Here is a 26,477-nt window from a genome sequence, read left to right as displayed (position 1 = left end):
GTAGGAACAGCAAAAATTAAAATTGAAATACACAGACTGTAATTTGTGAGGTTGAGAAAAGTATGTGCTACTGGGAAGATATTTCTGAGTCTACATAGATAAAATAGATGTCTTCTCTGTCACAATTTTGCCTTCAAATTCATTATTTATAGACTTCTGTTTACAGTCGTTGCAGATACTGAAATTTTCACAGGTTGTGGGCATAGGGCATGCGAAGATGAAATTCCTGGATGCTCACAATACTTTATAGTTGTCTTCCTCCACTCTCACCAATTTTGAAATCAGAATTACTTGTAGAAATATTGGGTGATCAGTTTTGTTTTGTTTTCCAATTTGAGCTCAGTTCTCATTTAACTTGAATTTGGATGGTTCTTCCTTAGACTCGGTGTTTCTGATGGCTCCCACGTTGTTAAAAATCGTGTGTAACCTTGATATTCTTTTAAAAGATCACTAAAGTGCTTAATCTTAGTTGATTCCTTAGATCAAGACATGAATACTGAAGTGACCTTTTCCATTTTCTGCATGTCAGCTGACTTTGTTTCTCTTGCTACAGCCTTGAGTATCTGTAAGCCATTTTTCCTCATGAGTACAGCATGTGCCCCAAATGTGTGGACCAGGAGGGAGCATGCATTTGTGATGTAAACTTACAATTTGTTTCCAGTGAAATTCCCTAGAGGCTTTGAATATGTGTGGTGTATTGTACCTCTGCAGAGACTTACCAAGTAACCTCTTGTCACATCTTTCTTCATGTCAGGATAGAGCCAGAGAAGGTATTTAGAATCCATTGTCTTTAGAGGATATTTACTACTTTTTAGTAACTCCTAGACCTGGTGAGGAGCTTGAGAGGGTAGGTTCAATGGATGCACTTGACAGAAAAAGCAGACAATCCCTGTCCTCAGAGGGAGCGTAGTCCCTGTCCTCAGAGGGAGGCAGACACAGTTAAAGCAAACACATGTTCTAGAAAGGGAGGTACATGGTGCTGTGAAGAACCTATGCTTGACTTTTTTTATGCAATGCAGGTTGAACCAAGATCTGGAGGAAAATCAGAAACTATTCCCACAATATTGTGAACAGTAGGGTTGAAATACATGCATGCCAATGACGGTCCTTCTCTGTTTGACTCTGTAGGGTATTGAAGTAGGGTGGAATTTATTGCACTGGGCTTTTATCTTTCAGACACTAAGGAGTAATTTTTAGTCATTTGGTGAAAAAGAGAGCATCTTTGGTTTTCTCAAGGATTCAGGATTTTAAAACAAATTTTAATTCATAATTGATGTGAAAAATAACCCACTTAGAAAGAAATGAGGGTATGACTTTTAAGCAGGGTTTGATATTTATTATATTGAATAGTGGTATAAGATGCCCATGCTTGATTTGATTTAAAAAGCATTTAGGGAGCACTGTCTACATACCAGGCATTTTTCTGGGAGCTGGGGTGGAGCAGAAAACCAAGCAGAAGTGGCCCAGGGCTCTTGGACTCAGACTCCACACAGCCAGGCGGTGCTTCTCGTGTCACACTCTGTCATAGGGAATCCCAGTTGCCTGCGTTGTTGCTGTGGAGCCACCATGAGATTCTTGATTGTGGAGCATTTTCACTTAATTCCTAACACTGATGATCGGAAATGAGCATTTGTATTCAGATTGATCAAAAATATCTCTGTGTTGTTGAATCATCTTGAGAATCCTAAATCTTCTACTCAGCTATGTGTCATCCAGAAGAATTTAGGCTTCTCTTCCAGATTAAAAAGAAATTCATTTGGGATACAGCATGTTCTGAAATAGTGAACCCTAAGCAACCCCATATGACATTGATATTGTTTATTTGTTTGTTATATAACCAAGGGAGCAATAGTGTAACAAACATCAGAGAAAATTGGGTGATTGGAGAAGGTGGTTGATTGTGAAAGGCACCATTATAGTAGGTAGACCCTAGACTTGGTTGGGGAGGGGGACATGTCACAAATTTTGAGTGCAATTCCTGAATCTGACACCTGGTTATGAGATGCCATGAATAAGATGCTTAATTTGATTAATCGGTTTTCTCTTTTTCTGAAATAGTAATTATATTTGAGGACCACATGACAAATGTATAGATGCTTTTATATTCTAGTGTAGGTAAAAAGCTAGAAATGGTCAGGTTATAGACTCCCCAAGGTGGTGTCTAACCACTCTTGGTACATACAGTACAATGTTGGATCTGGACAAACAAGTTAAATAAGAGAAACTGGAATTTTTCTTCCGTGTGTGTGTGTGTGTGTGTGTGTGTGTATTTCTGGTATTGAGCAGGATAATAATGATTCTTGGAGCATAGGAATGTTTGTGGTGACACGAAAGTTAGATTCCGTAGATTAAGGTAGAATAGGTAGATAGAGCCTTGCCTCTCAAAGGAAGATTCTTGGGTCAGCAATACCTGGGAGCTGCTAGAAATGCAGAATTCAGGCCTCACACTAGATTACTGAATTAAAATCTGCATTTTAGCAAATCCCCAGGTGATTACAGTACACGCACATTTTCTGAAGCCCTGGGGCTGACATTTTCAAATCTACCCTGATCATTCCAAAGACGTCAGGATGTTGCAGGAACACTGACAGCCGGCAGCTGCTGAATGTTTTAGCACCACCTGGGGGAATGAGGGGCACAGGAGGGTTATACTAAAAAAATATGCTGCTTTCTGTTCCCAAGGAACCATTTTAGGGTGAAAGGTTCATATTCCATTATCAGTCCCATGAGCCCACCAGTGTTCAAAAATGTTTTTTTCCCAAGACTTTTATGGCGCTAAAGTCAGACTTTTCATATTGGAATAACAGACCAAAAATGATTGACAGTTATAGTGTCTGGGATTGAGGGAAATATTTAGTCAGAGGAACTGGGAATTTATCAAGAGATATATATGATTTCATCTCTGGGATTCTGGTTCTGGTCACCTTTGCTCTCTGAGGACAGTAAGGGCTGCTCTACTCTGCCTATTCTGAGTTCCATGAGGCACATATTCTCAGGCGCTCAGGGTATTCGGTCAAAAAGATCTTATTGTATTATACAGGGGAAAGGGAGTCAGTTGAGACCAAGAGTGGCTTAAATTCTCCATGAAGATCACATGCATATTTGAAAACAAGAACTACTTTTTCAGATTCTATATCTAATACTCAAACCTTTTCTATGTGATTACAAAGCAACTCTCCTCCAGCCTTACCAAGGTTTAGCTTTTCTTTGCAGGATAGATGAAATAATTTTTAATTTTTCCTTCTCTGTAATTCTAGGAGTTGTGACGTTACTCCTTTTTCTCCTCTGTTCCCTGCTTCTTCCCCATGCCTGCCATGGGTTCTGGGTAAAATTTAAGGTATTTTTGGAGCTAAATGCTTGTGATCCCTTTGAGTATGGACTCTACAAACAAAAATTGATAGTGTTGTGTGAGTAATGTGTCCATACTGCGTGCTTGCAATATTTTAGGTGATGGCCTACAGAGAAAGCAGACACTTGTACTCACACAGTGTACATTTTATCATGTTGAACTTCCTTTGACCATGGCTCAAAAGTTGGAAATAAGCTGAATTGAAGGTTAGCACTATGTTGTTGATTTACTCCCCCCCCCGCCCCCCCCCCCCCCGCCCCGGCGGATTAGCTAGTCCACTTTTTATGTACAAAAAAAAAAAAAAATGTTTTCCCCAGTAAAACCACCAATCAAATCAAGTAATCTATGATAATAAAATGGTAACATGCTAATTAGACCAGACGTCTTCCGGACATCATTCTGGATGTCCTTCCTGACAAAGCCAGGGCCGGAGGGAAGCCAGCCTGGATCCGGGATGCTGGAGGAAAGCCGATGCCAGCAGCCGGGGGAAGGAAGGCCTACTCTTGCAAGAATTTTCAGGTTCATTATAATTGTCTTCCTGAGCAGGCTCATACAAGGATATTGCTAACATTGAAACTTTTTTTGACTTCCTATAGCGGATTCCAGCTAGTAATGAAGGCTTCCTATTCTTGGATGCAGAGAATGTCTCTGGGAAGAATTAGGTTCATTTTCGTCGTTCATCAAGTTCCGCTTAGTCCTCTTTTAAGGAAGCTCCTAACTATTCACAGGTGTCCAGCCTCCTAAACTTCCAATTTATCTTCCGCACAACCAGCTTTTGAGTAAAGCTTTACCACATAATATTTTCTCTCTTAAAGAAGCCTGCCGTATATAATGTTAAGGCGGAGTTGTCATGACTGCTATGTGTGTCTTAAGCCAAATACATTTCTCAGCATTCCAAGGTTATGTGAATACACAGAAATAATTATTCTCAGATGTTGACGTTGCACTTAGCACGTTAGTGATATAAGAAGATGTGGCTCAAAAGTCATTCATTTAAAAAAAATGCAAAATATAGAGTGGAAAAAATATGGTGTGCATTGAGACACATACTATATTGTAAAAATGTTGGAGTAATTTAGCTGCTGTCATATCTTCAGAAGATATGGATGCTCTGAGATAGCGTGCTTCCTGCAACACAGCCACAGGCCATCGATGTGCCTTGCTTCCCTTGCAGTACTGCTTTTAATCACTGAGCCAGACCCCTGATTCTTGGATTCTCTTGTTGCCTAGTATGTTCTATCTTTATGTCAGCTTGAGAATTACAAAAATTGAAAACTTCACTTAGTTTCAGAATGCAATTTTTCTATAATGCCTATAAAATGAAAATAAGACTTTAAAAGTCTCATCCATCTTAGGTAATTTTGGAAGGAAAGGGTTGAAAGCAGTAAGATTTAATTGTTGAGAGAGAGACCAAGACAAAATTGGAAAAATCCTCATTTATTTTTATCCTAACATTCATACATGACATCTCATATGAATTTCATCTATTTTTTTTATCAGTTTATCTTCTAGTCAATAGAAAAAGGAGAAACATGAAGTTTTATTATACCCACAGTATTGATTCTTTACATTTGTGAAAGCAAAAATTATTTCTATCATCACTTAATCATTCAATTTTTACAGTAATATTCGAAGAAAATCTAATAAAAATGTGTTAGTTAACATTAGTAGTGAAGAATGAAAAGTTAAAGTGATGCATTCTGTGTATGATACTGCTTGGTATTTATGTTTTAGGATTTCATTTTTAAGTTTTTCCCTCCAAAAGATTTTAATCCCATAGTAATTTATATATAATGAAAAGGAAATTGGTAGGGTAGCTCCATTATCCTACAGGCTGCCCTCGACTGACTAAAAAAAATTCATGGAGTAGAGATTAAAGGTCAAAGTCTATTTCAAAAAAGTTATACAGTCAGGTGGTTAAGCAAGAACTATTCCTAAGGCCCTTTGAATTTTATCTGATCACTTAGTCAAAGAGACCTGGGCTGGGCCCTAAGTTTTTCAGGCTACAATGATCAGACTACTGGAAGGGTTGCTTTTCAAGAGCAAATCTATCTCTTAATAAGTCCCCTCACTTGCACAACTTCTTGCATGCATTCTTTTCACTACAGCCAAGACAAAGGGCATCAGAAAATGCTAGGTTTACTTGTTGGTGGAATCTGAGTGAAAAACAAAGTGTTTTCCAATGGCCATGTGTTTACAAGGATACCTGTCTGCCTGGGGACAGCTTTATGGTTATGGGAGTGAAGAATTCTATCTGACCAGTTGTGGAAAATTAGGGTTTTTTGCCCTCTTTCTGCTGCTGGATATAGGAGCTAGGCTTTTTTTTTTTTTTTTTTTTTTTTTTACCAAAGATTATAAATTTTCTTTTAGGATTTCTCATCAACATGCCATGGGATTTGAGAAAAGTCATTTGACCTACCTAATCTTTGATTATTTATAGATAAAAGGAAGAGAAAATGTCCAGTTTTGTGAAATAGGTGTTTCTGAACCTTATGAATAAAAATATTACATACTAGAGGCCCAGTGCATGAAATTTGTGTACTCATGGGAGTCCTTCAGCCTGGCTTATGCCCTCTCACAGTCCGGGAGCCCTCTGGGGATGTCTGACTGACGGCTTAGGCCTGTTCCCCATGGGGAGAGGGCCTAAGCCATTAGTTAGACATCCTTAGTGCTGTCGCGGAGGCGGGAGAGGCTTCTGCCACCACCACTGCACTCACCAGCTGTGAGCCTGACTTCTGGCTGAGCAGTTCTCCCCCTGTGGGAGTGCACTGACCACCAGGGGGCAGCTCCTACATTGAGCATCTTCCCTCTGGTGGTCAGTGTGCATCATAGCGACTGGTCATTCTGCCATTAAGTCGATTTGCATATTAGTCTTTTATTATATAGGATTATATATTTTATCAGGTTATATGTTAGAATTGGATCTAATGTCAAATTATTCAACAATGAAGATCAGTATATTTAAGGCATTTCAAGGAAGTACTGTTGGAAATATACATGGATAGATAAGAAGTAACACTGACTAAGGAAAATATAGTACAGTTGAGAAGAATGAGCTTTATTTTTATTTTTTATCCCATAGATAATTTATAACCAAGTGCTGTGAAACAGTTAGAAAATACCTTATATTTCAGAATTGGAAGATACTACTTCCTGAGTGGTGGGGAGCATTCAGAAAAGTCTTTGTGGAGTATATGGCATTTGAGCTGGATCCTGAAGGGTGAGTGGAATTTGAGCAGGTGGAGACTAGGGAAAGATCAATCAAAGGCAACATCTTTAGTTGAGGAAGAATGAAAAAAATGTAGTATGAGAAGATAATGGCTTACTTATGCTATGGGTCATAGAATGCATAGATTAACTAGTTAACCCTTACTAAAAGCCAGATACTTTTCTAAAATAAGCATTTTGCTACCATTGTAATTAGGTAGTTATTAATTAGTAGTGGCTCAGTGCATGAAATTTGTGCACATTAAAAGGGAATTAATTAGAGGAAATACTTTAATATTGTTAGTTGCCCTTTCTCTATAATAGAAGTGTCAGAGATGAAAGAAAATTAGTAAAATGTATATGAAAATCTCTCTCCTGTCAGAGTCTGGGGTGAGCTGCGGGACCCAGAGTCAAGTCCTCGCCCACGTACGTGTGCATCGAAATCGTGCGAGACCCAGATCCGGCTGGCCCCACCCCCGTCAAGCCCTGCAGGGTGGGGGGCACAGCCTCAGGTCCCCCATCAAGCTCCGCCAGGCAGGGGGCACAGCCTCAGGTCCCCCGTCAAGGCCTGCCAGGTGGGGGGTTCAGCCTCAGGTCCCCTGGCCCCAGGGAATGGGAGGCGTGGCCTCAGGTCCCCTGGCCCTGGCGCAAGGGTGTGACAACCATTTGCATATTAGCTCTTTATTATATAGGATAAGAAAGGAGCAAAAGGAAAGCCATCTTCCCTGCAAAACACCGGGGGAGGGATCCAATGAAGGGAAGATAGACACATGCCCAGAAAAGTTAGGGTGACTAGAGAAGGTGCTCACTGCCACTCATAGGGAACAGAAGTCATGGGACAGAATGAGTGTGGTCACTGCAAGGGTGCTAACAGTTTGAATATATAACCCTCTAAACAAAAAGTTCTCTCTCTTTTGCTTCCGGGGCCCTTGGGACTCTTGTTTCGGGGTGTGCTCTCTTGTTCCCTGGCATTCTCCATGTGGACCCCACACACAATGGACTGATGGACTGTAGCTAGCTTGGCGCTGCATTGGACCCTGCTGCAACAGGGAGTGAAAATCCTGGATACTGGCTCTGATTTTAGCTCTCTTGAAACCCCAGCTACACTTCTTCTATGATTGGACTCAGGAAAATGAGACTTTGGAAACCCAGGGATGTAATTCCATGGAAATATCCTGCATCCTCCTGTGTGAGTCACAAAAAATGTTTTTCTCGGGATATCACAAGGACCCCATCCCCACTAGCAACAAGGGGAGACAAGGCACATTTTCCTCCAGTAACAACTTCACATTTATTATCTTATTTAAATCTTCATGATAGATCAACAAATAGAATGTATGGATAAAGGACCAGGGCATCAATACAACAAGTATCTGTCAGAAGTTGAACTTGTAGCCAGAGATTGGAGCCTTGACACTAGCCTCTCTATCTTGATGTTGAAGGACCTCTGATCCTATAGAGAATGGTGTACATTTCATTCCATAAGCTGTGGTCACTCATGGGATGTTTTGGAGCAGGACGAGTAGTGTGTTCCTCCCAATTACTCTTTTTGTTTCATGTCACCCTCCTATTCCCACTCATTCCTCTCTTCAACCTGCCTTCAAACTACAGAGAGAAACCTTTCAGGACTATAGATCTGATTGTATAGTGCAGCTACTTACAACCTTGCAAAGTTAAGGGTCTACAGCACATCTCCTCCTCCTTCCCATGGTGTACAGGCCCTTCCAAGCTCTATAGCTTCTTTTGGAACTATTTTCCATTCTCTTAAATCCCCTTTGTCTTCTCATTCTTCTACCTTCCCTAGATTAGTGTGTCCATCTTGAGGACTTTTTTGCACCCCTGGATCCCCATTCCCTTTCACCTTTCTTATTTATTGTTAGTTATTGAACCACTTGTTGACCCTTTTGTTCTGTCAACGTAGAAACATCCAAACCTGTAGAGAATTTTTTAAGAGTTCATTTGAGCCCAAACTGATGACAATTTCCCGGAAGCAAGATCTCAAATGCTCTGGAGAATAATAGTTTTGCAGTTTCTTCTACATGTTTGAAATTAAGAAGAGAACATAAGGGAAATTACATGAAGTGGGAGAAAGCAAGGTGGGGATTGGATTATAGGATAGTTAAGATTATGTGCTCTCTTGAGGGTGGTTATACCTTTGAGGGGTATTACTTCTGGCAATTCAAAGATGTGTTAACCTTGATTCACAAGGACAATGGACAGGGCAGGTGGAGACTAGGGCTGGCTTAAAAACCTCTCACTAAAGAAGTTACAGGCCTGGGGTGTGAATACCCACCAGGACCTGCTCAGGAATTCATTATTTATCACCATACCCCTTTTCACCCATAGTTCACATAAAATTTCAAAATTTATTTCCAGACATGCAAATGGAATTTAACTGTTGACACATTCCATACTAAAATGGCTTTAAAAATTCTTTTCTTTTATTCAAATTTTCAGTGTGAGCCTTACAATCACAACCAGGTATGTGTAGTAATCAGGATAGGCTAAGTTAGGCTGCAATAACAACAACCACACAAAAATATTAATGGCTTATTACAAAGAGGATATTCCTGTTATTTCCCATGTGGCTTGGAAGGAAGACTGGGCATATCACAGTTACTTCTGAAGGAAGCTCCATTTGACACATGCTTCCCCAGTCACCTGAGCAGGGGCAGAGAACATGGTAAATCACACGCTGGCTCTGAGCACCTTCTACCCAGTGGGTGATGCATGACACTTGTGTGAACACATTTCATTGACCTCATTTGGCCTCACTCCACAGGAGGCAGGGGAGTGCAATCCTCCCATGTGGAGGACAAATGGAAATATTTAGTCAACAGCACTGCTGGATGTTAAATATGAGAAATCGTGGGTCAATTCTTTTGAAATGTATGTTCATTAGCAGTTTGTAAAACTGTAGTCAAATCTAGAAGTTTGGAAATCTTATAAAAATCCTTAAAATATGATTATGTGTCTTTTGAAATCAGCATGTCAGCTTAAAACACTGAATTTAAAACATATGCTTAAACCTAACTCAGTAAATGTAAGCACTTAGTGGCTGGGGAACAAAAGCATGGATTAAAACCATCTTGTCCATTGATCGTGCCATAGAAAACGGCAGTGTCACAGCAAATAGGTTGTTATCCTTTGATTACATATCACTAGCGGCCTGGTGCACGAAACTTATGCACTCGTGGGGAGAGGGGTCCCTCAGCCCTCTCACAGTCCGGGAGCCCTCGGGGGATGTCCGACTGACAGACATCCTTAGTACTGCCGCGGAGGTGGGAGAGGCTCCTACCACTGCTGCTGTACTCGCCAGCCGTGAGCCCAGCTTCTGGGTGAGCAGTGCTTCCCCTGAGGGAGTGCACTGACCACCAGGGGGCAGCTCCTGCGTTGAGTGTCTGCCCCCTGGTGGTCAGTGCACATCATAGCAACTGGTGTCGTTCTGCTGTTTGGTTGATTTGCATATTAGCCTTTTATTATATAGGATGTTTGAAGCATCCTCTTATTTGATGAAGGAGGCTATGATTGCCACTCAGAATTTCTCAAAGGCAATGAGCAGAGTTTGAATGAGTCAAAATTTCACATTGAATCACTATTCTATAGGTGTATTGAATTTTATTAAAAATGTCTTCTTAATATTTATTCTTCTTGGGTCTATTTTCAGTTGTCAGCACTTTTCAACACTAATTGCTGTTTTTAAATTTCCTTTGGCAAGAATAAGTTATATAGAAATTTATTTGAGGCACATTTAATATAAATCTAGTCTTGGAGACAAATCTTACTCTATCCTATTGTGGATATATCTAAACTGTGTCACTGTGATTCTCCCCCTAACTTGGATATAGGAACTTGATTACCTGCATAGGTATGTAAGAGAATGTGGGTGAGAGGAGAAATTAAAAATAGAATTATACTAGGATTATTTGCTGATATAAGCTTCTTAGGAAATATTATTATTTTTTGGATGAATAGTGATTATTCAGTGTGATCAAATATACAGACATAAAGTAAGGAAATCTAAAAGCAGTATCTGATAGAAAAATTTGACCGGTAATTGCTTTGTTCTGTGTTTTGTTTATATCACACAACAATAATACCTTCTTTCAATTTTTATGGGACTTAAATAAGTCTGAGTAAATCTCTTGGCTTTCCTTTGCCTCAGAGTAATTGTGCTGAAAATTATCAAAAGATGTATCACCATAAATAAAATAGTAAATATAGAAATCATAAAATAAACTGTTCCATGAAAATAAAATATCTTTTTAGAAGGAGAAATTGGTCTTAATTGTTGGCCTGCTGTATTCACTTAGCAGATTTTCGTATGAAACATCATTTTTCTGCCTCTCAGAAAATTTGTCCATTGTTCAGAACTCCCCCTGAATGTTTGAATTTCCAAAACCTATCAATAGAACAACTGATTTGTATTTGCCAGCTTCTGTACCTTTAAAAGATTATTCTGTTAGCTTCTTTGTGGCAATATGAGAGAAGGGAAAGAAGGAGAGAGAACCTTACAATATTGGTTTATTTAACAGGACAAGGGGCTTTAAAATTACGTAGTCCATGAAAATTAAGTTTCTTTTTTCAGTGGTGTGGTCATGTAGAGGAGGTTTCAAAGATGACGCATATAGGAAGTTGGGGGTTAATGGGAGGATGAGGACACATTTGTAATACCTTAACCAATAAAGAAATTAAAGATGAAAAAAACCCAAAAAAGATGACGCATCTCATAGTTCCGTTCCTTCCTGTTGTAAAATGAACCAGCAAGTATTTATCAAGTATTTATTAGTTTAAGGGACCTGTGGCTGAGTTTTTATTTCTGTCCCACTTTCCCTATCCCCCCTTGCCTAGCAGATCCAAATCTCTCCATCATTAATATTAGTTTTCCATGTGCATTAAATCATGTCCTTTTCCTGATAGAACTTTACACTGCCCACTTTTCCTTTCTGGCAATGAATACACATAAACAACATGTAGTCACACCTCTTAAACTGATAAGCTCTTGCCAAAACACAGAAACAAACAAAACCAGTTGGTGGTACTGTTTGTCATCAGCCTATTTACATTCTGAGGACTCTAGTCCATCAGATATATTTCTATTCTATTGAAATTCATCGACTTTTTGCATCAGTCACTATTTCCTACATATTGCTGCAAGATTAAGAATATCATTAACTTGACAACAAATTATAGACATATATAACAGTGATGGCAAACCTTTTGAGCTCGGCGTTTCAGCATTTTGAAAAACCATAACTTAACTCTGGTGCTGTGTCACATATAGAAATTTTTGATATTTGAAACTATAGTAAAACAAAGACTTATATTTTTGATATTTATTTTATATATTTAAATGCCATTTAACAAAGAAAAATCAACCAAAAAAATGAGTTTGCGTGTCACCTCTGACACGCGTGTCATAGGTTCACCATCACTGATATATAAGCTCTAAATTGCCTTGTGAATGTTCAAAAGAAATAGCCCTAGCCAGTTTGGCTCAGTGGATAGAGTGTCAGGCCACAGACTGGAGGGTTCTGGGTTCAATTCCGGTCAAGGGCACGTACCTTGGTTGCAGGCTTAATACCTGGTCGGTGCTCATGTGGAAGGGAACCGATTGATGTGTTTCTCTCACATCAATGTCTCTCTCTCTCTCTCTCTCTCTCTCTCTCTCTCTCTCTCTCTCTCTCTCTCTCTTCTCCTTTCTTCTACTCTCTCTAAAAATAAATGGAAAAATATCAATATCCTCGGGTGACAATTAACAACAATAAACAACAATAAAAATAAAGAGATAAAGCATTAATTCCCTTTGGTCTGAACAATTCAAGACACAGCCTCAACCCCTTTATAGGTCAGGCTCTGGAAGAAGTGAATGTGATGAAATGACAATGCCTGCTCCATGAATTAACATCAAAGGTGATTACAGCAAATGTAGGGAAAGGGTGAAGCATGTCTCACATTTTCAGCCTCAGGCGTGAAGAGGAGACCTGGATAGTAATAAAAACAGGGAGTGTTTCTATTATGGACCTTGAGTGTGTTCAGAGTAAATCAGTTTGTGGTCTGTGAAAGAATCCAGGACCGGGTTTGAGCCTCTGAGGATCAATAAATTTCACACTAGGAAATACCTAATCTTGAGCCTTAGAAAACACCTCATACTCTTGCCAGTTGTCAGCAAACCCATCACCACTGCTAGTAAAATAACTCTAAAAGCAAATCAAGCTGGCAGGCATCACACACATACATGGGTCGGTTCCACAGCATCACTTCCATTGGGCCCCACACTATTCTGTTTATATTAGAAACAACTACTAGAAGTCTAGAGGTAAAGACTGGCATTGAATTCTCCAGTGATGCAGGAATAAGTGTTAACAGCTGTACCTGGGTGCATTCCGCTGCCTAGTCCTGGAAATAGTTCACCATTTAAGAGAAGCTGACTACATACCTTGGGGAAAAAAATTTCTACCATATTGTGCAAATCCATGTAAATCTTCTCATTTCCCCCCCTTTTTTTTCTGAGTTAACTCACACAAGTATCTGTAAGGCTTTTCCAAATACTTTGTTAAGCCTGAAAAACGTTCCCTCCAAATTTATAGCGTGTCCAAATGGCTGCAGATTACAGCCACATGTGAGTATGTATGCATACATGGAATAGAGCCAGTTTTTAAAATGTGGGTGGTAGTGCCTTTAACTGGGACTCCGACTGCTTTACACATAGTGGGAAACATCAGGAACCAACCAGAAATTCTTTAAAAGCAAACTGAATTTTGGAAAGACCGAGAAAATGGGAATATGGCCTCACCTTTTATTCCTCACTTACGGACAAAATTCTTCCTTCACTGTGTTTATTGTTTCTTCCAGATGATCTTTGCATACCCCGTCCATGGAGTAGAGAGTCATTGGCCTGTACTCATTTTTTCCTTCCTGGAGGTATAAATAGACTGATGACGCTCAATGCTCTCTGCAGTCGGTGCATCATTCATACCGTACATCTCCTTTCTAGGTCACAAAGCTTTTTTAAAAAAAAAACCAGCAGCAGTAGCAGCATGTGAGAAGATGAGCGTGTGACCCCCACTCTCACCTCAGAGTAGTGCCTTTGATAGCATCCAGGCAGCAGGCATGGAAACATGACATTTGGTGGTTCAAGAATATCAGAGAGGAAATAGCCATTCTTACCAAATAGCTTCAAAATAGCATCATCTGAGCACTTTCCCCTCCTCCCTTTCTCACCCACATGTCTGAAAGGAAACCCTTCCCCTCTAAAGTATTACAAAGCATTTGTATTTTGGAAGAATTGGGAGAGCCTGCTTCTCCTACTACAACCATCTGCCGTCTCCCTTTGTCCAATTGGATAATTTCAAATCAGGAGAAAGTGTCAGCTCCCCCCTTTTTTTCCCCTCTTCGGTAAAAGAAAAATGGTCATGCTTTCTGGCAGTCATTTATTATTAAGTGCCTACTGAGGAATCGTGTCGTGTACAGTGTTGAGTGTTTTGAGATGAGGCGAGGGAGGAACGTAATTCTCTGCTCTCCTCCAGCCTCATCACTTTGCTTGTGAACTATGATCTTTAACCCAACGCTTCCCAAGAGGGTTCATTGCCTGATCTAATCTCATATTTGGGTGAGGCAGGGAACGAGATTGGTGAGTGTCAGAGGGCGTGTCCTTGGAGTTGTTGAGTTTGAGTCTTGGGCTCCAACTTTTTCAACCTTGTTCTCTTCTTAGTCTGTCAAAACATTTTAAGGACCATCCATTCTCTCTTTGAGTAAATATGCATTGCGTGCATACTATGTGCCGGACTATTTCAAGCATTTAGGATACCAGTTAACAATAGACAGATCTTCTGTTCACTTGAAATTTCATTCAAACAGATAATATCTCTGTGGAATAAGTGTTGTGAAGTAATGTCAAGCAGGCTGAGTGGAATCGGTATGTGGATATGGGCCATAAGTACTACTTAATATAAGAGGGCTAAGGGAGCTTGAACTGATAAGGAGACATCTCCTTTTTTCAGGGGTAAAAGCCATGTGCATGCAAATCTGGGGGAATTCATTCCAGGCAGAGAAAATGGCAAATGAAAATATCAGCGGTGAGGGCAGAGTAGGGGAACAAAGGTGACAAGAGGTCACAGAGGAGGCGGTGGGACACACCATGGAGGCCCTTGTAGGCTATGTTGAGGTCTTCGGACTTTATTCTGACCAAGATGAGACCTCTCAGAGGACAAGCATGATCTTTAGGAGAAGATGATTATCTTCTCATAGATTATCAATGGGCCAGTGCAGGCATATGTCATATTTTGATGAATACATCAAATGTACTTTTATTTCAAAGGGAGATGCATGTCAAAATTTTGAGCTGATCAGGTCTTGCTAGGAGGTAAGAGTTGTAGCATAACAACAATCTGGTGCTAAACAGAGGTTGAGTGGGTTTACTTGGGTGTGTGAGAACTCTGCCTTGCAACTTGGAGAACACATTCAAGGCAGAAAACAAATTGGAACTTCCGCTGAGTCAGAGTGCGAAGGATGAGCAGGTGGAAAGCCGAGTGACCTTCAGAGAGGTGTTTCCATTTTATGAAACTCGCTGTTAACATCAAGTATTTATCTTTTAATCCTTTCCAATATGTCAGCAAAAGTTGTAGGATTTGGAAGTATGCCTTGCTAACTTCAAAAAGGCTGTAGATATTTAAGATATTTAAGAACATGGTTTAAACTTCCAGTCTAGGAAAGTTTAAGACCTCAGGGTAATAACAGCTCTCCTAAACACTGCAGTGGTATCTAATTCACCACTACTTCGCCCATTTCATGCCTTTTTTGAATGTCAGTAGATCTCAAAGCAAAAGGGGAAAGAACCAGCTGATTTTATTATCAATGCCAAACAAGTCTTAAAAAAAGAAATGAAAACTTCTAAGTCCTTGCCTTTCTGGAGGAGGAACTAGATCAGATAAGGTTGGCCTAATGGAGGGATTTTTGTCCTATGACTTTGTTTTCCAAGGAGTTGAAAGAGACCCAGTGTCAGAAGGTTTCCTGTGAGGAAATGACAATAGCCCATCACAGCTTGGCTATTCTTCTTTAGTAAGCTGATGGTCTAGAGCAGCGGTTCTCAACCTGTGGGTCGCGACCCTTTCACAGGGGTCGCCTAAGACCATCGGAAAACACATATATAATTACATATTGTTTTTGTGATCAATCACTATGCTTTAATTATGTTCAATTTGTAACAATGAAATTGGGGGTCACCACAACATGAGGAACTGTATTAAAGGGTTGCGGCATTAGAAAGGTTGAGAACCACTTCCCTGGGCCTCTCAAACTTCTTCCTCCTCCCCATGGAAACAAAGGTGAAAGTCTGAGCAGACCCTTTAACAAAATTGGAGGGGAAAGAAAAGTTTTCACTTCAGATAAAAGTCGAACCAGTGGTGAGGGACCACAAGGGAAGGCTCTTCGCCAAATGTTGTATTTGGAAGATCAAGTGCACAAGGATCTTTTCCTAAAAGTTCACATTTAAATTCTATTTCAGTTAATTTTTTGTATGTCGTAAGATTTTTATTTAAATCATTGAGGTTTCTTTCAGCAGTCCAAGCTGCCAACCAATTATCATGTGCTTTTTTTCTCATGGGAAATAATCTGCCCTTGATAAGAATGAATGGTTCTCTCCATTTCTTCTGCAAGATCTTTGGCTCACTTTCTCCAGCTCTTTAGCTGCCAGGCTGATCTCTTCATATGCTTTAGAAAGTTTCTCCTGTTTCTCTAACCCAGCAATTTTCAACATTTTTTTTTTAATCTCAAGGCACACTTAAACTAATCACAAAAATTCTGCGGCACACCAAAAAATATATTTCTTGCCGATCTGAAAATAAAAGGTATAATTTTGATAGATTTAAAAAAATAGTAGTAGTAATTACTTACCCTTTTTTCTCCAAAGTGACTTTAAAAAAAAATCAGGTGCCTATACTTATATATTAAGGATTTCAGTGCCAAGAATCAACCAATCAGATGCAACTCTGTTATATGACTTATTTACTTATGTTTCAAGACAGGGCATTCACACCAGATGGATATTGTGTTGGCTATTGTCATTTTTTTTTTTTTAACAATCCAAAGGAAAAGAGGCCAGTGCCCCTGACTAAATAGTCAGGTATTGCATGTTTACAAAAATTCTTGCGGCACACCAGTGTGTCACAGTATACCAGTTGAAAATTGCTGCTCTAAGCAGTAATTTTCTTCTACTATTAATTTTCTCCAAAGTGTAAATTCCTTTTCTTGATACAGTTCAGTCCTTCCTTTAAATTCCTGCTTTAGTTCATGATTCTCATTTTCAAAATGTTCATTTTCTGACTGCAAAGATGCTTGTTCAGTCTAGAGATTTTTAATACACTCTGTGAGCTCTTCCTTTGTTTTATCTACTTCAGATAACTGAGTGAAAATTTAGTTTCTTTCTTCTTCTAGGGTTTTTAAAGACGCCTTTAACTTAGCAGCATGAATATGCTTCTTCAAAGCTCCCTTTGGTTATCATTTTTTGAATTCTTCTTCTTTCCAATTCCAAGTTATCATTCATTAAATCTTCTCCATGCAGAGCAGCACATTCTTGCATCTTTAGCAAGCATTCAGCCAGAGTTTATCTGTTTTTCTTTATCATATAGAACTTGTTTCGCATATACTTTGGAGTCTTCAAATGTTATTTTCTGTTTATTGAGCTCACTCACTTGTACTTTCCATTCAACTTCTTGTAAAAGTTCTTTCCAGCTTTCCTGAAGTTAGAAATTTTCACTCAAAGCATCTTTATAGCTATCTTAAGTGGGTCTTCATTCATTTGAAATATTTTGAAGGCTGTCATTTGGCTTCAGTGACATGTGATTTGAGTGATTTTGATTCATCTCCTGCGGACTGTATCCTTTTTATTTATCCACCGTCAATTCATCTTGTTCAGAATGTTTCGATGTCTCTTCTTTTAACTCTTTTCTCTAGAAAGAGTATTTCCTCCTCAAGTGCAGATTTGGAACTCTTCAGCTTTTCACAGCTTGCCTCCAAACTTTGAGCTTCTGTTGACTCCTCTTCAAAGCTGGAATCCTGTAATGACTAAGTCTTCATACTGCTTTTGTATGAGGCTAAATTTTTCAAGTAGTTTACATCTTTCTTCCATTAATGTGGAAAGTGCTACAGCAAACTTTTCCTCTCTTGCCACATAAAACTGGTGTCTAATCGATCAAAAACTTCTCCATAAACACAAGAAAACAGCAAACAGTTCAACAATAGCTGCACCTATCAGCAATTCCCACGGAAAACCATTAGGATTAGGACCTTTTCTAATATTTTCAGGGAATGCTGCCACAACCCTGGTCGTTTTTCCAGGACCAGCCCCAAGTACAGCTGAGGGGCAGTGCTGGGCTCCTTAGATACATGGCTCAGCCAGGGCATGACTGAGCCAAGAGTGAGCAGCAGAGAACACTCAGCTTCCATCAGAACCCAAACTGGCTGGCACCGGGCAACTGGACCAGACCACTGCACAACTGGTTGCACGGAGTTGTGGAGGAAATGGCGTCAGCAGGTCTCAAGTGTCCATGGGGAGCCTAGGTCTGGTCCCTATGTTACCTATGTGTCCAGATGATCCAAAGCAGGGGTCCTCAAACTTTTTAAACAAGGGGGCCAGTTCACTGTCCCTTAGACCGTTAGAGGGCCGGACTATAGTTAAAAACAAACAAACAAACAAAAACTATGAACAAATTCCTATGCACACTGCACATATCTTGTTTTAAAGTAAAAAAAACAAAACGGGAACAAATACAATATTTGTATTTGCATGTGGCCCGCGGAGCCGTAGTTTGAGGACCCCTGATCCAAAGGAACAAGCCAGTCCCCTCAAGAGCCTGTGACTTGCCCTCTCCTTGCAGCCCCACCTGCTGTTTGCTTTAGGCCAGGCAGTTGCAGGGAGCTGGGGAGGAGGGGCAAAGCCTATTTGTTTTTGTATGGGTCCCGAGGTATTGCTGGATGGTGTGTGATGCAAATTTTCTTTGTTCTTAAAGACTGGCTCAAGACTATAAATGGCTGGTCTGATGTTGAGTAAAAAGAGACACATGGACACAGACATTAATTTGTTTTGTGTGAATGAGTTCTTGTCTTTGAAATCATTTTTCTAAAGCTTTCCAGATATAACTGACTAATCACCATCAAACCTTACCTTATAGAGAGAAAATCAAATATTTTAGGAGAAACACTCTCACCTTTTTATGAACCTATGAAATATCATACTTTATTTATACTACTAAGAAAAATCTCAGTATTATCAATTAAGAAGCACCTAATGGCATGAGAATATAAAAGAATCCTAAAATGAAATGAGAGGATTAGCCATAGCATATAAACTCTTTGTATATAACTGTTTACTTCTGTTTCTTAGGTTCATTATACCCTATTTATTTTTATTTTTTTTTAGAGATATGAAGTTACATATAGCTTATAAAAATTCTGTGTTTTTCTTAGTTCATCAAAACTTCCTTTCTGAAGATACAAGTCGGTGAAACTGGAGGTTGCTCTACACATTTCTTCTCCTCATTAGTATGCCATTTTTTCCATTTCTACAGTGTATGTATTTCAAGAACAGAGTGTCCTTTATGTTAGTTCATATTAAGTTGTAGCCTAACACATGCCTACAACTCTGATGTGATTCCCTTCATACCTGCTTCCCAAGCTAAGTACTTCCATATTCTAGAATTTAAATATCATTAGTACTTTTATTTAAAATGCTAGCATATCCTGAATAAAATAGGAAATATACAAGTTGAACATCCTAGAGATGGATAAAATGGGGAAAGCAAATGATTCTTACTTCTTAGAAGCTGAGAGACTATATCAAAACCAGTGTTCCAGAAGAAGGAAGTAGCATAAGCAATACAAATATGTGCCAAAAATATTACTCATCTTAGATCTCCCCTTGTGAGATTTTGGATCAATAAGAAACTGTGTTTATATGGAAGCTGTTTAGAGGCCATTGCTGAGTGTGAAGAGCCAATGAACTAAGTCAGCAGGTTAAAACCTGACCCTCTGGTCCATTTATTTTTCTCTCTTTTGCCTCTTGAAAAGCATGTTCCCTAGAGATCCATTCAAATAGTCCCTGGGAGTCCAGAGGCCCCACCCTTTGTCCAGTACACTGAACTGTGTTATGCAACGTGGAAATGGTTCCCATTCCAGTCCCTGACAGCCAACCTCGTGGAAGCCAGGCAAAGACACAGAATGCTTCTGTGGAACACAAACACTTTGCACTGACAGTCAGGAGCTGGGAAGAGAACGAGTTCTGTTCTACAAGCAAATACGTTGGGTTTTAAATTTTTTATAAAGCATGTCAACCATTAACAGCTCTAATAATTAAGAATTCTTACTGGGAAGCAATAGTTTGCATCTGTTTCAATAAAATGAGGAGGTGGTGGAAGAGATGAAAAAGTGCCAGGTGGTGACCCATTGAACAAGGTGCTCTGAGTTGTGTTTAGGTGACTGTGTCATATGATGCATAACCATGAGTAATATTGTGAATGTGTTTTTTTTTTTTTTTAGTGTAGCTTTAAGACTAAATAATGACTAGTACATTATTTTAAAATGTCTCATAGTAAGGGGCCATTTTGTCTATTTTTGTGTTTCTGGCTCTGTTTTTTTGTGCAGTTGATGCTGTAGAAAAATTCATTCTGAATATGGAAATGACTTAATCTTTTTTGTGTAGTTGATGCTGTAGAAAAATTCATTCTGAATATGGAAATGGCTTAATCTATTAATGATTACCTGAATGTGGCTTTGTGTGTGACAGATAAGATTTGAATTTTAGGATAAATTGTTTCTTCCTTTTCTCCTCCTTAGAAGTCGTCACCTGCTCTAATTACTAAAGGAACCTGCCTTTCTCCATTATTGATTTTTAGTTTGAATGCTAAAATGAGATCTAAAATGTGTGTTTCCCATTACATGGTTATAGGGCAAAAAATAATTGTCCTCTGAACTCCAGAGTTGAGTTAAAAAATTACAGAAATAAACACAAATTTTATTAGGTTTTTGTATACTTCTTTGTTTTTCTCATTGTTGGGTGGGCAGCCTTTGTTAAATATGCCTTCCAAAGTTTTTTCTTGGTTGTTGAACTACTTGACCAGTGTATTATTTTTATAAGTACACTCAATTTTTATCTAATTGGGAGTAAAGGAGGACAGCTGTTAAACATAAATTCTAAGTTATTGGTTGTTTTCATCCTTTAGAAAATTCCAATTTGAGCAATAGCAGATAGAGTTGGTTGAAACAATAAATTATAAATATGTGAAATCTCTGGAAAGGCTTCTCTAAGAAGAAGATAAAAGAAAGGAGATCAATGATAACTCCACTCCTTTTGTTTGTGTGTCTAGGAATCTGTAGTTCGGTAATGAATGATAAAGATAGGTTAACCCAAACCCCTGATAGGTTAACCCAAACCCCTTTTTAAAAAGCGGAGGACACCCAGGCCCCAAAGCTTTGTACAATGATTTCCTATGTTCCTGCCTGGTACTTTTTCCATCACCCCTTAGACCTAAATGCTTTGGCATTTAGATGTTTTATAAAAATGAATTATTACTCTTGATTATATAAAAGAATTTTTAAAGAGCTCCCTTTTGTGATTTACTTTTTAAAGTATGTGATACTCTCTTAAAAGCATTGAAAATGCATCTTCTGGCATCTTTTCCTAGATTCTGGACTGTATTTCTTATGTGTTGTTAGGATATCCACTTAAAATCTGAATGTTTGAGCTAATTAAACAGTGGAATGTTGTTCAATGGATAAGAACGTTTCTTTAAACACTCATTTAAATTAATAGCAAGTCTGCCTCTTGTAGCCTATTTTGTGACTTTTGTCCTTTAAGCTTAAGTAAAGTAAGTTGCATTGTTTAGGTTTTAAGATTGCAACATTGTTTTTACTAGGATTGAACTCTATTTATAACTTAATTATGGCATTTATTTTTTCATTTGCTATTAAGTTCTGAGTATTCCCTTTTATACTCTGAGCTATCTCAGAATCTTGCTTTCTTTTATTTTAATGTTAAATATTACATATTTTGCATTTGCGTCTAGTGCTTATTATCATTAGCCTTTTGTCGAAATTAAAGAGGCAGACAACTGAGTCCTGCACTAGCCTTTGATCTGGGGCAAGTTATTTAATTTCTCTAGATCTTATTCGATCACCGGTAAAGTTGTCCCTATAACGTGGATCTATCAATAGGCCTGACCGTTTAGAGTTCTTAAATGAAACGATAATGATAAATTGTCTGGCATGGCATCAGACACCTACTAAGTTCGTGCGAATTGTAGTTATATAGAAAGATGCAAGCGGCGCCCTAATAGGTTTGGCTCAGTGGATAGAGTATTGGCCTGTGGACTGAAGGATCCCAGGTTCGATTCCAGTCAAGGGCATGTACCTTGATTGTGGGCACATCCCCAGTAGGGAGTGTGCAGGAGGCAGCTGATTGATGTTTCTCTCTCATTGATGTTTCTAACTCTCTATCCCTCTCCCTTCCTCTCTGTAAAAAATATCAATAAAATATATTTTAAAAAAAAACAGAAAGATGGAAGAGGCAGCTCAAGTTACCCTGACAGCAATGTTTCAGGTTGTACTGATGGTCTTGCCTGCACTTCCTCTTCCACCATTATGCAGCTTCAGACAGGCTAGACTTCAGGGAATAATTTTCTGTTGCTGTTATGACTTTTAACCTAACTACTGTGGAGAGGAATTAGAAACGAGTGCCTGAGAAGTGTTTGTTCACTGCATGGTAGTCATGGATTGGCAAGCACCATAATTGGATTTAGTAGGACTTCTCTACACAAAGGGTGGAAGAACCACAAGGCACCCTCTCCAAGTTTCAGATGTCTTCACTGGCAGGAGTTTTTTTGTTAAATGACCCTAGAGGAGAGGTAACTAAACAGTTTATTTTGCATGCTATGAGGCTGCCACTTTGTCAGTCCGTGTATCGCTAGCGTGGTCTAATTTTTCAAGCCCTCACAATTCCACGCTGAACTGAACTGGGAAGCCAAGTCCAAAGCCTTGGAGCTCACAGGCGCTTCTCTGCGTTTCAGAACCCAGTGCTGGTTGGCTTGAAAATCGTGACTCACAAAGCACGAGGAGGCAGAGATCACTTCGCACCATTCCCCTTGTTATTTTTAATTTTTATTTTTGGGGAAGGTTTTGAGACATATGTTCATGTTTAACCCTGAGGGGCTTCCAAGCCATTCTTTAAGCCTGGAGTGACTGAAATTTTCAGTTTTTTCTAGCTTCCGCAGCAATCAGTATCCTTCTAGTTACCTGAGTGTGACATCCAAGATCCATTTTTGCCTGCCCTTTGAATTTCATTACTCACTTTTACTATGTTGTAATGTCCTGTCAGTTTCTATCTGTCAACTCCGCTCTATTCCCGCAGCCTGGGCCCATTTAGTCATCTCCCACCTCGCTGGTGGTCATGGTCTGTTTCTAGCCTCTCACCCCCCTCCAGTCTTTCCCATTGTCTTCAAAGTCACTTTCCTGAAGCATACTTCTGCAGGGTGCTGGTTCACCAGAGAAACTGATAGACTCTTGCAGAGTTGGATAAATTAATTCAAATGCTATGTTGGTGATAATAATTATTTAGGAACTTTTCTAGAGTAGAAACACATAAAATTTCCTTTTAGTAAACACAGGCACTTTTATATGTTTTAAAAAGATATTGCATACTAAATAATGTCTAGAGAAGCATAATAGTTTTTAACACAACACATATTTTAGATGAGATATGAAAATTCATATTGTGTGGAAGAAGTAGGGAAATAGTAAGTTATTTAGGATATCAAAACACAGAAAATTATTTAACCCAGCTTAACAGTGCTCTAATTGTAAATAATTCTGAAGTTAAATGTCAGTGTGGAGAATGAAGGCAGACAAAATAGATATTCCCATGGGACAACTGTTCTTTTATGGGCTTTCAGGGAACTCTAAATGACTTTCTTTGCCAAAAATGACTTTGGAAAATTGTGTCTTCTCTTCTAAATTTGATTCCATCTCTACCTCTTCTTGGAAATCATATCTTAAATTTAATCTCTTTCTCCTGGCAACAATTGTTTGGATATGACAACGAAAGCACAAGAAACAAAAACAAAAATGAAAAAGTAGGATTACGTCAAACTAAAAAGCTTCTGCGAGTAAAACAAACCATCAACAAAATGAAAAGGCAACTTGCAGAATGGTAGGAAACAGTTGCAAATCACATCTCTGATAAGACGTTATATCTAAAATATATAAAGAACTCATACAACTCAATAGCAATAAAGAAAATAATATAATTTAAGAGCATTATGCTGGGCAAAATAAGCTAAAAAGTATCACATGATCTCACTCATATGTGGACTCTAATGAACAAAATAAACTGATGAACAAAATAGATCCAGAGACAAAGAAGCATGGAACAGACTGTGGAATCTCAGAAGCAAGTTGGAGAGAGCTGGGAGGGTGGGAAGAGATCAACCAAAGAACTTGTATGCATTATATTCATAACCCATGGACACAGACAATAGGGTGGTGAAGGCCTGGGGCGGAGGGCGGGGCAGGCTGGAAGGGTCAATAGGGGAAAAAAGGGGGACATATGTAATACTTTCACAAATAAAGATTTAATTAAAAATAAATAAATAAATAAATAAATAAATAAATAAATAAATAAAGCATGCAGGGGGACTGAAAAGACATTTTTCCAAAGACATACACATGGTGACCAGATACTGTGAAAAGATGCTCAACATCGCTAGGGAAATGCAAATTAAAACCACAATGAGATTAACCAAAGAACATATATGCATAAATGCATAGCTCATGGGCACAGACAGTCGTGTTGGGAAGGTCTGGGGTGAATCTAGGGCTGGGTGGAGGGGGTGGAATAGGGGACATCGGTAATGCTGCAACAACAAAATAACACACAATGAGATATCAACTCACACCTGTTAGGATGGTGTCATCAAAAGGAAAAGAGATAAATATTGGTGAGGATATAGAGAAAAGGGTACCTTCATGTTGGTGGGAATGTAAATTGGTGCAGTCACTGTGGAAAACAGTATAGAGGTTTCTCAAAAAATTAAAAATAGAGCCATTGTATGATCTAGCAATCCCATTTCTGGGTATATATCCAAAGGAAATGAAATCAGGTTTTATAAATGATATCTGCAATCCCATGTTCATTGTAGTATTCTTCACAATAGCCAAGATATGACAACTGCCTAAGTGTTTATCTATGGATGAATGTATAAAGAAGATATGGTGCATATACGCAGTGGAATATTATTCAGCCTTGGCAAAGAAGGCAATTTATGACATTTGTAACAACTTGGGTGGGTTTTGGGGGCACTATGCTGAAATGCAATGTCAGATAGAGAAAGACAAATGCTGTGAGGTATCACTTATATGTGGTACCTTAAAAAAAAAGTCAAACTCATAGAAACAGAGAATAAGATGGTGGTTGCCGGTCCTGGAGAGTGGGGAGAATGGGGATCCAAGGGGACACCTTTTCAGTTACAGGATGAATAACTTCTGGAAATCTAATGCACTGCATGGTGTTATAGTTAATTATGCTGTATTAAAGGCTTGAAAGTTGCTAAGAGTAGATCTTAAATGTTCTCCGTACAAAAGAGAAATGATAATTATGTGAGGTAATGGAACTGTTAACTAACACTACTGTGGTAATCATTTCACAACATACAAGTATCTCCAATCAACATGCTGTATACCTTAAACTTACACAATGTTATATGTCAATTATATGTCAGTACAGCTAGAAAAATTAATCACTTTCCTGATTTGTTCTATGTCTAATACATGTGTTAACAGAACTCAGATTGTTTTGTGTTGTGTTTTTTCTGACTTGCTTAGCAGCAATCATTCAGCAACATCCATTATTTTTCTTACATATTAGCTAGCAGCCGTGGGCAAACTACGGCCCACGGGCCGGATTCGGCCCGTTTGAAATGAATAAAACTAAAAAAAAAAAAAGACCGTACCCTTTTATGTAATGATGTTTACTTTGAATTTATATTAGTTCACACAAACACTCCATCCATGCTTTTGTTCTGGCCCTCCAGTCCAGTTTAAGAACCCATTGTGGCCCTCGAGTCAAAAAGTTTGCCCACCCCTGATATTAGGGTACTCTTTTAAAAATATATACTAAAGCTTTGTCTAATGAAATGAATAAATTTGTTGATGGACTTCATGGCATAAGATAGTGGTGTTTAGAATAGTGATGGAAAATGGGTTTCATATTGAGTGTTGTTTCTACTTGGTTAGGAACATGGTGTTAAGAAGGACTCTGAGGCTCTATCTGAACTCAGTAGAACAGAGCGAAGTAAGAATTGATGATGACTGAGTGGGCTGACATTTAGGGGCCTTTTCTGGTTTCAAGTATGACCACTATTATTAGGGGATGAACCTAGGGCCCTCTGATTTATGAAGCTCATCTTATCCCCTCCATCACCAAATGAGGCCACAGCGAGAAGCTGGCCATCTGCAACCCAAGGACAGAGCTTTCACCAGAAACTGACCCTGCTGGCACCTTGACGTTGAATTTTTAGGCTCCAGAACTGTGAGACAATGAAATAACTGTTATTTTGCTATGGCAGATTACCAGGCTTTACCATGGAAATTGAGCCAACAGATCTGGAGAGCAATCTAGCATTTGAATTCTTTAATATCTCCATAGGATTTTGTGGTGTACATGTAGGTAGAGAACAATGTAATGTTTAATTTGCCTACAAGTGTTTTACAATCTTGCCTGGACACTAAAATTACCTTCGGAACTTTTGAATGACTGGTGCAAGGTTCCCTCCTGGATCCATTAAATCCTGTGCAGGGTCAGAGGTTGGTGTTTTGAAAGTGCTTCCCACATGATTCTAACATGCAGCCCAAGGAGAGAACCGCTGGCCTACATTAA

The 26,477-nt window shown here is 39.0% G+C and overlaps 1 protein-coding gene and 1 pseudogene across 2 annotated transcripts in view; one reads left to right on the top strand and one right to left on the bottom strand.

The window, feature by feature from the left end:
• The window catches only part of PDE3A (phosphodiesterase 3A), a gene marked incomplete at its 5' end in the record, with an annotated part of 247,394 nt that overhangs the window by 62,184 nt on the left and 158,733 nt on the right, over positions 1 to 26,477 (top strand). The window lies entirely within an intron of this gene.
• On the bottom strand, positions 14,974 to 17,959 carry LOC308512408 (melanoma inhibitory activity protein 2-like; annotated as a pseudogene). The gene is made up of 3 exons: positions 16,732 to 17,959; positions 15,837 to 16,291; positions 14,974 to 15,217 (listed from the first exon to the last, which is right to left on the bottom strand). The product of its transcript is annotated as a melanoma inhibitory activity protein 2-like (transcript).

The sequence above is a fragment of the Myotis nattereri genome, assembly GCF_964212035.1.
Source record: "Myotis nattereri genome assembly, chromosome: 2".
Classification (NCBI taxonomy): Eukaryota; Metazoa; Chordata; class Mammalia; order Chiroptera; family Vespertilionidae; genus Myotis; species Myotis nattereri.
This window is presented reverse-complemented; position numbering and strand designations above follow the sequence as displayed.